At 39.7% G+C, this 13070-nt stretch overlaps 1 protein-coding gene across 6 annotated transcripts in view; it reads right to left on the bottom strand.

Moving 5' to 3' along the window:
* KCNMB2 (potassium calcium-activated channel subfamily M regulatory beta subunit 2) overlaps positions 1 to 13070 on the bottom strand; it is a 226203-nt gene that overhangs the window by 206201 nt on the left and 6932 nt on the right. For 3 of the 6 annotated variants that reach the window (XM_073896982.1, XM_073896967.1, XM_073896999.1), the window contains exon 2: positions 1900 to 1954. The exons of the other annotated variants lie outside the window; for them this stretch is intronic. The gene's annotated coding sequence lies outside the window, so the exon portion shown is untranslated. The remainder of the gene's footprint in view (positions 1 to 1899; positions 1955 to 13070) is intronic. 6 annotated transcript variants of the gene reach the window in all.

Consider the following 13070-nt stretch of genomic DNA (forward strand, 5'->3'; position numbering starts at 1 on the left):
CCCAAAGCACTTTGTGGGTCTAGTATGAGATTTAGCACATTCTGCTTTTTAATACCTCACTGTGCATACAGTTTTCATTACTTAATTGTAACTCCTGAATGTCAGAGACCATATCCTTTTGGATGGAACTAATATTAAACCTAGAGACTTACAATTTATCTGAGTAAACCAGACAGACAGACACACACACACACACACACACACACACACGAACAATACAAATGGAAGTGGCTATGCACCATAAAGTTTAATGGTGGCACAAGGCTTTGTGAACATTGGTGATACTTTTATCACCATGACCAGTTTGAATTGATCACCCATGATACCAACACATATTTTATATATGTCATTTCATTCAAATTCCCAACGAACCTGCAAGGTCAATATTATGACAATTCATTTTATAGATGCAGAAATACACTGAAAACATGAAATGACTTGCCCAAGGTAACACAGCTAATCATGGAACAACAGGGGTCAAATCCAGATATGGAACCTCATAGTCTTCACACTGTATGTGTCCCTCAGATTCAGTCCTACCCTGTGCTCACACATTGTGCGATGATGGGCCAGGGAAGAAGAGACTTGGCTAGGGAAAGTTACATGGATAGTGAAGAGCTGTTTTATTGCTGAAAAATAGTAAGATGTTCTGCTTATTCTTTCTTTTGACTCTCATCACTCTTGTAATTTCCCAGTTGTAGAGTGAACCTGAGCAGCAGGCAGTGTGGGGGGCTTTCAGTGGGCATGGAGGAAGTCTTTTGCTCTGCCAGCTCCTTTGGTCTGTCAGTCCGTCACTTACATCATCTCTTTCCTTCCTGAAGGCACAGTCTCTGACAAACACCAATTAAAATGACAAGAACTGGGGCACCTGGGTGGCTCAGTTGGTTAAGTGTTTGCCTTGGACTCAGGTCATGATATTAGGGTCTTGAGATTGAGATCAGGCCCTGCATCAGGCTTCCTGCTTAGCAGGGAAACTGCTTCTCCCTCTCCCTCTCCCTGTTCCCCTCCCCCTGCTTGTGCTCTCTCTCTCTCTCTCTCTCTCTCTCTCAGATAAATAAATAAAATCTTAAAAAAAATAAAATGACAAGAACCTTGGACTTGGTCATATGTTCTGATCAGCTGACTCCTGAGAAAGAATTTGTTTGACAGCCTCATGAGATCCTCTCCAGACAACTCCTGTTCATGATCAGGTCACTTGCAAAGGGCAGGGGCCTGGGTCCTTCACACAACCCCCACATGCCTTTGGAAACTCAGCAGTACTTTCTTTTAAGTAGTCATCTGTATTAGTCTGCAAACAATTTGAGGGCAAAAGAGCATGTCCTCTAGTCTTTTTATTAATCTTTATATCTTCCTAGGCTACTGACTCTGAATGTGAATTATACTTATTTCATGGCAATTGTGTGAATTTGAGTTATTTTTAAGGAGAAGCAAAAGCATAAGTGCTTCCTCTTGAAAGGGGCCCAATAATTGATTGTTCACAAGAACTGAATTAAACTGATTTGCGGTTGGGTCACTTCCACATCAGAGGAAAAGGAAGGGATTGTTTTTTTCTAATAAGGTTCTGTGAGACCCTGATAAGAAAGAAATGTTTTTTCTTTAAACATAAATTTTTGTATACTTTCCAAATCTTAGTATGATTTCAAGTTCTATTCTGTAACAACAGATGAGGAAAAGGTATGATGCTTTGGTATCAGTTGTAGCTTCAAGATCTGCCTCTGATAAACATTTCAGGTTTGAAATCTTATAAGTTCATTCAAATGTACCTATGACCATAATGCTTTTAAAGTTGTTATTTTAAATGCAAACTGTTTTGGAATTTCTTGGTAATGGTGATTAAGAGTATAGACTCTGGAATCAGGATTAGATCATCTGAGGTTGAATCAAGGTCGTAACACTTACTAACTGTGTAACTTTGGACAAGTTGCCAGACCTCTCTGAGCCGTAGTTTCTTTATCTGAAAAACAGAGATAATAAAACCTATTCATAAGTTTGTCAACAGGATGAGATGACAGACCATAGTGCTTGACTCATGAAAAGTAATCAGAAAGTGTTAGCCATTATTAATTGTAGTAGTTTCTGATAAAATAGTTTGGCTCTGGCATATTCCTTTTCAATGATTTCTTCAAATTATCTATTCCTTTTCTCCACCTACCCTTACTCCCTCTCAAGTTTTGCTTTTGGGGTAAACCAATTTGAACAATGCCTGGTAATAAAAGAATCTCTGAAGCTACCAGTAAATGCTCATTCCTATCCTCAGCCAAGAACTCTGTCCCTTTCGGTCTCTGAGGCACTGTCCCCATCATTACTTGCATTTGAGTGGCTTGCCCATACATCTGTTTTTTTATTTTGTTTTCAACAGGTCTTCCTAAAAGTCTGCACTGGCCAATATCTAGTTCATCTTGCATGATTTTTTCATCAAATCCTATAAGCACATCTAGACCAAGACTAGCCCCAAACTGGATTTCTTGTTTTTTTTCTTTCCCCTCGCACGGTGCCAGATGGCACTTAGGTTATGATAATAAGGAAATCTGTTTTCTTCCTCATATTTTCTGTCTCTGTCATAAATCTTAACTGAATTTAGATGAACAGCAATTTAGAAGTTCAAGTTTTAGGTGAAGATTCAGTTTGAATTTCACTTTAAATTCTTATTAAAAATGATTTGCTTTTGCAAATAGAATTAATTCAATGTCATTTTAGTGGAAGTGTTTTGACAAATAGTGATAAAACTCTAGCCAAGATAACACTTTGGCATAGGGCAGTTTTGTTTTGTTTTGCTTATCTTTATTGAAGAACTACCAGTAAGAAACTCCTTAGCTCTTATTATGCCTTTGAAACATGGATAACATCAAACTGCATTACCTAGGAAAGAAGAAAGAAATCTGAACACCATTAAAGGTGCTGTCAGAATTGACTGGTATTTATTCACAAATCTAGCAGACTACTGAGGCATAAAATGTGTAACTTATTAAGTCATTGCTTCCGAATACAAATTATAATAATTTCAGGGTAATAGAGTGTTTAAATATCTACAATTTAAGGGAAGCAAAAGCCAGGAAAATTACTATATTTGCTTGAGTTAAAACAGTTACAGACTACAACAAAACAACAGCAGCAACAACAAAAACTTACAGAAATGGGAGGACCTGTGATCCAAAATCTACCTAGACTAAGGAAAGGTGATTTTATAGGAGAGCAGCTCATGTACCCCCCAAATCCTCATGTACTCAAATCAAGGCTGATTTGGGGAAAATGGGGTGGGAAGGAAATAAAGCTTATAATGCCACTGCTCTATATTAGGTTATGGAAAGTATTATGCAAAGAGAATTGGGACATAATTTATATTTTTTCAGAAATGGGTTGTCAACCTGAATTATCTTAGAGATTGGTGGCAGAAGAATGGAATCACTTTTTAGGTTTTGTTATTCAAAAGCTAAGACTGCAGGAAAATAGAAAAACAATTTGATGATATGTTAAGGAAAATATGTGAGGTCTGTTACAAAACATTGTGCTCATTTGCTTAACTCTCCCTTCCCTTTTGCTCCTTCTCGGTATGGAAGCTTGTAAGGGTAACAGTGTCAAATCATTCTTCCACAGTTAGTATTTAGAATCTTATCTGTAAACGTTGCTCAGCATCTGGATGAGGGCCAGCACTGTGCATTAGGGGTTTACTTAGCAGGTAAGGAGAGAGCAGAGATAGATGTTAATCCACAGGAAAGCAGATTGTCCTGGTCAGACCTTTGTCCGTGAGTCATGTGCTTCCCTCTGTTTCCTGGGGCTCTGGGCATGACCCTCTTGGGACCTCACAGTCCAGGCCTGTGCAACTGGGGCCCGTGCAGATTGGCACCTGAGCAGAAAGTATGTCAAATGGCCATCAGGTGTCAAATTCAGTGCTTGAAAATTTGGAAGTCAGCCTGGTGTCAGCTTGAACCCCAGCTTTGCCACCTACAAGTTGTGTTACCTTGGGCAAACTCATTACTCTTTCTGAGCCTCAGTTTTCTCAAGTATAATAGAATATGGGAATATTAGGAGCACTTGGGTCTTTCTGAGCTGAAAATGAGAAAATGCTTAGCAAATGCCTAGCATCATGCCTTAATCTTGCTAGGGGTTCACAAGCTACAGATGATACTATTATGTAAAGTGCCTATCACTTACAAAGGGCTCAATAAAGGTCTTGTTAGCAGTGACCATATCAAAAATGAGCAGCTATTTCTCCATGGTTGTTGCCCGCCAAATCTTCTCTGGAAAGGTCCATGTCTTGGTGAAACAGTCTCCAGAAGTAGAGGTGATGTGTTCATAGTGAAGTGAGGCAGTGTGGCCTGGGGTCTGGAGTCAGAGGAACTGGCTGAAAGTCTGGCTCTGACATTACTTGCTGTGGGACTTGGGACAGGCCTTTTAGTGTCTTTGAGCTTAGTTTTCCTGTCTTAAAAACCTCCATTTTATGGTGATGCCTCCTATACTGAGTTGTAGGACTCAGATTAATTCTGTGTGAATTCCATGTGTAACGTACAAAATGAAGTAAAACGCAAGTTCACCAACTACCACGAGGCCCTCATGACCCTCCTCTCAAAAGAAAGGGTATCTAGACCACTCTTGCGTCCTTACTGGCTCTTTATCAACTGCCCTCACTCTTGCTTAACTTTTTGAGGAAAAATTATTTTAAAGAATGGCCTGCACCTGGGTGGCTCAGTCGTTAAGCGTCTGCCTTCGGCTCAGGTCATGATCCCAGGGTCCTGGGATCGAGCCCCTGCATCGGGCTCCCTGCTCCGCGGGAGAAGCCTGCTTCTCCCTCTCCCACTCCCCCTGCTTGTGTTCCCTCTCTTGCTGTGTCTCTCTCTGTCAAATAAATAAATAAAAACTTAAAAAAAAAAAAAAAGAATGGCCTGCTTCCTCACCATCTGCTTGGTCTTTTAATGATATTGAACCTAATTTTGATGCCTAACCTTGTTTTGGAACGTGAGCTCTCATTTCACCAGTGAATTCGTAAAATCCAAATCACAAATATAAAGCCCTTCCTATCTGGACTGTTTGTAACATTTGACATGATAACCTGCTCCCACCCTAATCATAACAACAGGCAACGTTTCTTGAAAGGCTACTGCCTACTGCACTGTACTAGCACCTGCCCCTGGGCGGCAGGTATTAAGGCTTCACTTTATTTAGGAGGAAACTGAGGCGCAGAGATATTAATTAACTTGCTTAATGTTACAGAACCGCTACATAAGTATCAAAAAGAAAAAACAGAGGTAGATTGGAACTCTGTTAATACTGATGCTTCTTCTTGGAGCTTTATCCTTTTCTTAGCTTCGATGTGTAATCTTTCTCTATGAAAATTACCCAAAGCACTGTGTACCTTTCTTATGGCATCTGTCTCACTCCTAACCCCTGGAATGTGATATATAATCTATAATCTCTTCGAGGACACCCTTTAGCATAATGCCTTGTTGGGACAAGTTATTTTTTAACAAAGGGAGCATTAGACAAAGACTCTTTCCTTGGACGGATAAATCTGAAGAGTGAACACTAAGTAAGAACATGAAAAGACGGATAAATCTGAAGAGTGAACACTAAGTAAGAACATGAAAACATCAATTCCTTCCTGGCTCCTATAGAAACAACGTAACACTGACTTTCTCAAGCTCAGAGTTCCCTTAGGGTGAATTGGTCAAGAGGTTTCTCCATACTATTGCAGGGGTAGAGAAACAGAGTTGAAGCGCCCAGATGTGTACACTTTGTTTAGAAGTTGCTTTTGGAAGCCTCGTTGCTGTTCTGATTGATGACAAAAGATTCCAGGCAGGGGAGGTATAATGTGAGTTAGATAAACTCTAGGTAAGGTAATGCTAGGAGAGGAATTTGAGCAAGTTTGTGTGATGCCCAGAAGGACCAGAAACAAGAGACAATGAGTGTTGTTACATTTCCTGCTGACCTTTATTTAACAGAACTTTTGTATTAGAAAAGAGCTTGCTTTAGCTTATTCTTAAAATTGCTGTTTGTTCACCTGCTTTGAAAAACGAACAGGTAAGAGTAAGCATGGAGGTATGTTAAGATTTTGCCTACTTGGTGTAGTGTTCCCTTGATCTCTTTTCTAAGATTATAATTATATGAATATAATGAATATATATAATATATACCTAATATATAAATATACACATATATATTGGGCGAAGAGGCTGATGTATGAAGTAGATGCAAGGCACAGTGTGGGACACAATGGTATTTTAAAGGAAAATGTACTAAAATATAGGACTGCTAGATATAATGAAATTTCGATTTTTAGAAGTGAAAATAATTGAATATAAGCAATTTCATATGGTTCAGCTTTTTACAAGATACCTCAACTTATACTGACTCAAATCCTATAATGTAAGTGACACTGTCCCACTTAACAGAGACGAAGCTCAGAGAAGTTAAATGGTTTTCCCAAGGGCATGCACTAGATGAATTTTGAACTCAGGTCAACTTTCTTTCTACTCCATAAAAGTATCTTTTTATAAATGTGTCTCTTCATGAAATTTGAAAGTAGAATTAAAAAAAAAAGAAAAATGATGTATGTGTATAACTATGTAATAAGTAGCAAAATGTAAAGCCTGCTAAAAGAGCTCAAATCCTGGAGAGGTCCCCTCTAGCTTGGGGGACAATGAATGGGAAGGGAGAGGGAAAATGGAAAGGGTTGAGAGAAGGTTCTATCTAGAAGGTGACATTGGAGAGTGGGTACGAGTATGACAGGTGGAAATGGAAAGGGTGGCAGGCATTTTCTGGGTGTTTGAAGTGCATCGGGCCAGGGACAGAGGCATGAGGATGTTGTGATAGGTATGTTTGAGGGGTGGCAAGTGGTACAGTTCAGTTGTAGTACAGGGTGAGAAAGGCAAGGTAAAGATTAGGCTGGACAACTTGGAGGACTGTGATGATCTGTCCTGTTGGATGAGACTTGATTTGCTTGGCCAAGCAAGAGCCACTGAAGAGCTGTGATGATAGAAGTTCCATGATCAAGGTCATGCTTTGGAGCTACTCATTAGGAAAGGCTAGAGGGAGAAAACAGGGTGGGAAGAGATTAGAACAGTTTTTTTTTTTCTTGATAATTTATATATGATTGATCTACCCAGGATGTTTATTAAAGTGGCAGGCCTTACCCAAAACGATTCTGATTGAATACAGGCCACATGAACTGGTATTTTTTAAAAGCTCCCCAGGTAATTCTTCTGCCAGAGATTTAAGGATAGCACTTTGAAAAAAAAAATCAGACCAAAGGCATGGAGGTTGGTGAGCAAACTATCATAATAACCAAGGTGTGAGAACAAAGGGGCTTTATTCGTATAGGGAGGAATAAAGATACAAACACATAAGATTTTTGAAGAAAGACTCAATAGGACTCAGTCTATAGTTGGGGAAGGATTCAAAGAATAGTTGGCTTTAGGAGCTGGGCCATCATTTAGTAGCACAATGAATAGAAACCGGAGGCAGAGTGGGTTTATTAGGTCTTACCATGAGTTCAGTTCTGCCAGGTGAGTTTGGAAGTGTAGACAGCAGCCATAGGGAAATGTCTACCAGGTGGCAGGCAATGTGGGACTTGGGTTGGGGAGCAAGGTCACAGTTGAAGAGATGGTTTGGGATGAAAGTAGAGACAGCATTTTCTTTTTCTTTTTTTTTAAGTCTCATGCTTTTTTTTTTTTAAAGATTTTATTTAGTTATTTGAGAGAGAGAGAGAGCACATGAGCAGGGGGAGGGGCAGAGAGAGGGAGGAGCAGACTCCACGCTGAGCAGGGAGCCTGATGAGGGACTCCATCCCAGGACCCTGGTATCATCACCTTAGCTGAAGGCAGACACTTAACTGACTGAGCCACCCAGGCTCCCTGAAACAGTATTTTCAATTACTGAGAAGTATAACAAAAAATAAGGAAAGGAAAAAGAGGATCCAGCAAAGAGGAAAGATAGGAAAGAACTGAAAAGTAGGAGGGACCTGGGAAATGAAACATAATTAAAATCAAGGAAAGAGAGGATTTCAAGAAAAAAAAATCATTCTGTGTATGTGTGTGTGTGTGTGTATATATATATATACACACACACATATGTAAAATATAAAATGACTGAGGGTCATGAAGGCTGTGAAAAAGCCAAATTGGGTGACTTTTCCTGCAATCACAGGAAACCATTGTGGTCAGAATTCATACACCAGAGCTTTAAAAAAAGAATGAATGGGGAGCAAGGAAGTGGAGGTGGTAAATATAGACTACAATTTCAAGATGTTTTTTGATCAAAGAGAGCTCTAGTCATGTTCCAGGGTTCATAACCTCACCATCTACCCAGTTACTCAAGCCAGAAATCTAAAATTGTCCTCAACACCTCCTTCTTTACCCATGTGCTCTCAGATTTAGCCCATCACCACCTCTCTGATAGGACTTCTTGAACATGGCTCCTTCTGGCCACTTGTCTGCCATTTCACTGCTACCTGATCTAAGCCACCCTCATCTGGATTATTACAATAGCCTTTCCATTGACTTCTCTGTATCCACTTGCTCACCTCCATTTTGATCACCACATTGCAGCAGATCAATGGCTGAGATAGCTTTGCAAAGCACAAATATCTTCTCAGCCTCCTGCTTAATACCTTGGATGTCTTTCCATTGCTTTTTGCATAAGGAGCAAACTTCTTCACAGGATCTGTAAGGGCTTACCTAGCCAGACACTTTTTTCCCTCTTCAGCCTCATCTTTAACCACATGCTGCTTAATCCCTGTTCTCCAGCCACACTGGCCCTTCCTCAGAACACAGTCCCCATTTATTCTCTGTAACAGGCTTCCTTTTTATCTCATTCATTAATTTAAAAAATTGATTGCCTTTCGCTAGAGTGCAAGCTCCATAAGAGCAAGAAATTCCCACCCTCTCCCACCCCTCACCCTTTCCCACACGCAGGTGTGACACTTGATAAATGTTGAATAAGTGAGGGTGCCATGCTTTAGCCTTGCACATGCTTTTTCCTCTGCCTAGAAAGCTTTTCCTCTAATCCCTGCTGCTTTCACACTTGCTTTTTCTTTTTTTCCCACTTTCATGCTTTTTCATTTAGCATCTTAGTCCTTTCTTTTTCAGAGAACATTTCCTGGACATTCTTGACTACACTAATGTATCTAATTAAATAATCTCTTAGCACTTATTACATTTGTAATTTTACATTTATTCCTGGGACTATTAGAAAAATATCTTTCTCATCCAGGACTGTAACCTCCATGGTTGGGGATGAGGTCATTTGTGAGCTGGCTCAACATTGTAACTCCAATACCTGACAAAGCGCCTAGTCCACAGTGGATACTCAGTAAATATTCATTGAATAAATGAATGGGTAGTTGAATGAATGCAGATATGAAATGAGGACTGATCAGTTAAAGGCCAGCAGAATGGAAAGTAGATTATAGATTTTTTAATGTGGACACCTGAGCACATCAGTCTAGGGTAAGAATCTTCTTCCAGTAAACAAATTAAACACCATATGAAATTACACAGAAGGCAACTTTTCATATAGGCGTATAAATCAAAGCATATCTCCTATTTTTTATACCATTTTTTTCACAGTTTCATTTCAACAGACACTAGATCCACTTGTCAGGGGGGAAATTGGCCTAGAAGATTGAGAAGCAGGTTGTCATAGACATTATTTTTTTATGATTTTATTTATTTATTTGATAGAGAGTAAGCTCAAGCAGGGGGAGTGGCAGGCAGAGGGAGAGGGAGAAGCCGACTCCTGCTGAGCAGGGAGACTGATGCGGGGCTGGATCCCGGGACTCCAGGATCATGACCTGAGCCGAAGGCAGATGCTTAACCAACTGAGCCACCCAGGTGCCCCTGTAATAGACAATCTTTGGCTAGTTTTCTTTGTACCAGGGTTATTGTTATCTTTTATACACCCAAAGAGATTTTCTCAAATTTGGTAACATATTATCTAAGCCATCCTTCTCCTTTAGATATGAACTTTCTCTTAACTTTTTTTTTTATCATTCCAACAGAGAATTGAGTCCTGTACTGTTCTATTTTTATGTTTTTAAAGCAAATAGTTACCTTGAGTTGTCTACACAGAAGCCCCACATGACTGTTGCCAAGCACCACACAGGATCAAATAAAACTGCTAGGAAGTGAGGTTAAAGCAGTCATTGGTTATTCCCACAGAGAGGAAGAAACAGGATCAATCCTGTTAGAGTTTTGCCTCTAAAGTTAGGTATTATTTTCTTCCAGATGTCAGGTTGCTTCTCCCCACCCCTCTTAATTTCTTCATTTGGAATATACCAGGAAATGAAGGAAAAAAAATCCAAAGAAGTCAGTGGCTCCAGATTTACTACAAAAATACAGTCCCTCTGAGGAAATTCCAGTTCACTTTGATGGAGATACCAATACTTCAGATGGTCAGAAATTTTTGAATGATTGTACAAAACCAAGCTCAAGACATTCAAGAATTATCTCATGGGCAAGATTTACCAAGTGCGGGGCGTCTGGGTGGCTCAGTCAGTAGTCGGTTAAACCTCTGCCTTTGGCTCAGGTCATGATCTCTAGGTCCTGGGATGGAACCCCGTGTCCTTGGGCTCTTTGCTCAGCAGGGAGTCTACTGGAGAATTCTCTCTCTCCCTCTCCCTCTGCTCCTCCCCCTGTTCATGGTCTCTCTCTTTCTCTCAAATAAATAAAATCTTTAAAAAATGAAGATTTACCAAGTGCTTCTCTCTCTACCTCATGAAGTGCTGTATGCAGCACAGCCAGAATGATCCTCTGCATCTATGAGAAGCAACAAAGATTCTAGATTTGCCTTTTTTTTTTTTTTAACTTCCTAAGAGTTTCACTTTGAGAGATAGTTTACTTTTGTGGATAAGAGTTATGGAGTCAGATACTTGACCTTATTAACTTTCCAGTGAAAAATTTAATAATTAAAAGATTTAAAAAAAAAAGTCTAACCAAACTCATTATTTATAAAGTCCTGAACTATGTCACAAAGTACAATGGAATTCCCCAGACACATGCAGTGTCATAAGGGCTTTATTTTGACAAAGTTCCAAATTGAATCCTCCTTCAGTAGAAGCCTACGTGGATTGGTTTTATAAATTATTTCCAATGACTGAGATGTCTGTGAGTAATATAATTCTATGGATAAACAGGCAACATCAGAACTTATAAACCCCCTTTTCCTTCCTGTTCCTTATATAAGAGCCCTGTCTGCACCACAGTGCACAAAGGGGATTCAGTGCAATTAAGATTTGTGTGGTTTCTAGAACCTTACATCTCCAGTCAAGCAGCCTGGTAAATAATGATAAGACATTTACCTGATTTCTGTACTACGGCTCTACCTCAGGGAATAGGGTGAAGCAAGAGTATATCAATCAAAAAGTTATTTTTAAAAAAATCATATATATTTAATACAGCTCTGTTCACCTAAGAACTATAAAAATGTGGTGTCTGCTCTCAAGGAGTTTGCAACCTAATTATCTGGGCTAAAAATTATACTTTAAAACTTAGTTACGTATTTTACTACTTGCCTGACTATTCTTATTTACACATTGAGTGGGTTTGTTGAAAACTGAAAATGAGCTTCCATGTCCAGAATATTCTGGAGTTTTAATTTCACACTCAGGAATACACCAAAGTGACAAAGAACCTGCACGTGGGATTCATCTGACATTTTCCCTATTTAGTACAAATGCTGGCAAATGTAAACCAAAGCCCTGCTGTCTGGTGGTATAAGCATCTTCTCTCTCTTTCCTAGGAAGTCAGCAGGCTTGACATTTTGACAGCTGATTTATTTTTCCCCTCCCCCTGAGCTGAAAATCTCGCCCAGGCTCATCTGTCACCCTGGCTTTGATGAGGGAGGGGGTTTAGGTGTTTGCTGTCTGAGACTGTCAGACTTGAAGTTGGCTTCAAATGCAAAGCTCCACCATACTCTTTAGAAAGCCAGGGTAGTAGCTGTGGGCAGACAGAAGAGCAGAGGAGGGATGGGGAAACAGCCAATAGAAGCCAGAGAATATGAAGAGAAGAGATGAGAGGACAGGTAAATGAGAAGTTAGTAAGCACAGGGCAGGTCCAGGGCTATCTTATTGGAAAATAGTTCCATGCCCACTCTTTTCCAAGGTGTGTGGTTTATTTGTCCACTTGGTCATTTACCCTTCTTAGGTCAAACTGGACACTAAGAAATCTAGTATAGACCTCATCCATCCATCCATCCATCCATCCATCCATTCATTCATTCATTCATGAATTACTTATAGAGCATTAACTACTTGCTAAGAACTCTACCAGGCCCTGGAAATACTGAGATGACTATGACCCAGTCCTTAACCTCCAGGGACTTAAAATTTAACTGGGGAGGAGGGGAGCAGATTAGTGAACCAAAGATCACAGCACAGTGTGCTAAGGGCCATGGCAGAACCATGCACAGAGTGTTCTTAGAGCGAAGAGGAGCAATATCCTGTGAAGATTTAAAACAAAAAATCAAACCTTGAAAATCTGTGACATTTTTATGACAATGGCATATCCACGCTGTTGGAGAGACGCAGTACTACTAGGACCAGTTGCACTTAAAGAGGTGAATTTGAGAAATGACACAATATTAAAGGAAATGCAAATGCACAAATGTGATCATTAGTGATACAAACTGACCTTCAAGAATCTGAAATTGGAGTTGTTTGGTGTCAGATGATGTTCAGAACTGATGAAAGAAAAATTTAGCTTATGTAGTAGATTTGTATTTGAGAATGACTTCCAATAGTTTAATTGGAGGTGCTAATTTTTATTAAGCAATGAAAGGAAATTGAATTCCTTTGTATTAAGAAATTGGTAATGTTAAATCTAGAATAACTGATGATGCTAATTGCCAATTTCATGCATTTCTCTCACTGAAGTCCTATTACTTGATGAGTTAATCGGATCGGTTTAGAAATAATAAAGCCCTGGTAGTCAGAGTTGGAGTGGAGACAGGAGTGTTGAAAATGGAGCCTGATAAAGCTGAGGGGAGGCATTCAGATAAAGTTCTTTTTCTTTCTTTCCTTCCTTCCTTCCTTCTTTCCTTCCTTCCTTCCTTCCTTCCTTCCTTCCTTCCTTCCTTCCTTC

Source organism: Callorhinus ursinus, unplaced genomic scaffold (genome assembly GCF_003265705.2).
Source record: "Callorhinus ursinus isolate GAN/ISIS: 27379988/994484 unplaced genomic scaffold, GSC_fseal_2.0 scaffold1, whole genome shotgun sequence".
Classification (NCBI taxonomy): Eukaryota; Metazoa; Chordata; class Mammalia; order Carnivora; family Otariidae; genus Callorhinus; species Callorhinus ursinus.